This window comes from Bombina bombina, chromosome 5, assembly GCF_027579735.1.
Source record: "Bombina bombina isolate aBomBom1 chromosome 5, aBomBom1.pri, whole genome shotgun sequence".
Classification (NCBI taxonomy): Eukaryota; Metazoa; Chordata; class Amphibia; order Anura; family Bombinatoridae; genus Bombina; species Bombina bombina.
Window position 1 is genome coordinate 74,860,118 of NC_069503.1, and position 914 is coordinate 74,861,031.

Sequence of the window (914 nt, forward strand, 5' to 3'; positions counted from 1 at the left end):
TTTTGAAAAAATAGGTGATAGTGGTTATCCGTGCCGAACTTGGCTGTTGACACCTGTCCCAATGCCACATACCAGAGGAGAAATTAAATTTAATGAATCCCACCGTAGCACAAGAAGTGCTATCGAAAGAACTTTTGGGGTTTTAAAAATGCGTTTCAGAGTTTTGGATAGGTCTGGAGGAGCACTTCAATATTCGCCTGAAAAATGTAATGATATAATTCTAGTTGCATGCATGTTGCACAACATTGCAATTTCCCAAGGCAATTTAGAGGAGGAGTGTCCCAATGATCCCACAGATGACACTTATATCCCTCAAGACATTATAGGCTGACACACTACAAGGGCAGGTGTACAAAATAGATTGGAAATTATTGAAAGATATTTTTCATGTAAGTATTATTGCAAACTATTTAGAATTGTGTATTATTCTATTAAATTTTATGTATTTGAATTACTAATATTTCTTTTTTTTTTTTCAGAATACATGTCATCACCCCGAGTTTTAATTATTTTATAAGAAATGTACACAATTCTTTGATATTGAAGTTAACTCCACCCATTTGAAAAAATAAAACTTTTGCTTATTTATCAAAAATGTTTCTTTTATTAAGGGATAAATATCTTTAATGAAAATATAACCAAAACAAACTATATATAAATATGAATAATACAAACTTTAAAACAAACAAAGCGAAAATAAATGTAAATCACAACAAAATTTAAAAACCAGAAAATATATACACTTAATTTTTTGGATTCTGTGTATCAATTCTGAGATCTCCTATTCATAATTTCTATTTTTTTTTTATAATATTCACTTTTTATTTCTGAATCACGTTTCAGAATATTGTTCCTTTGTTTCTGTAATTCAATGAGTTCCTTAAAAAAAGCACTTTGTTCCTGTCTAAATGAGG

General features: G+C 29.3%; 1 long non-coding RNA gene across 1 annotated transcript; it reads left to right on the top strand.

The window, feature by feature from the left end:
- Positions 1–335: 335 nt before the first annotated feature.
- On the top strand, positions 336–595 carry LOC128659214 (uncharacterized). Its single transcript, XR_008402311.1, has 2 exons — positions 336–389; positions 480–595. It is a non-coding gene; the product is annotated as an uncharacterized LOC128659214 (long non-coding RNA).
- Positions 596–914: the final 319 nt, after the last annotated feature.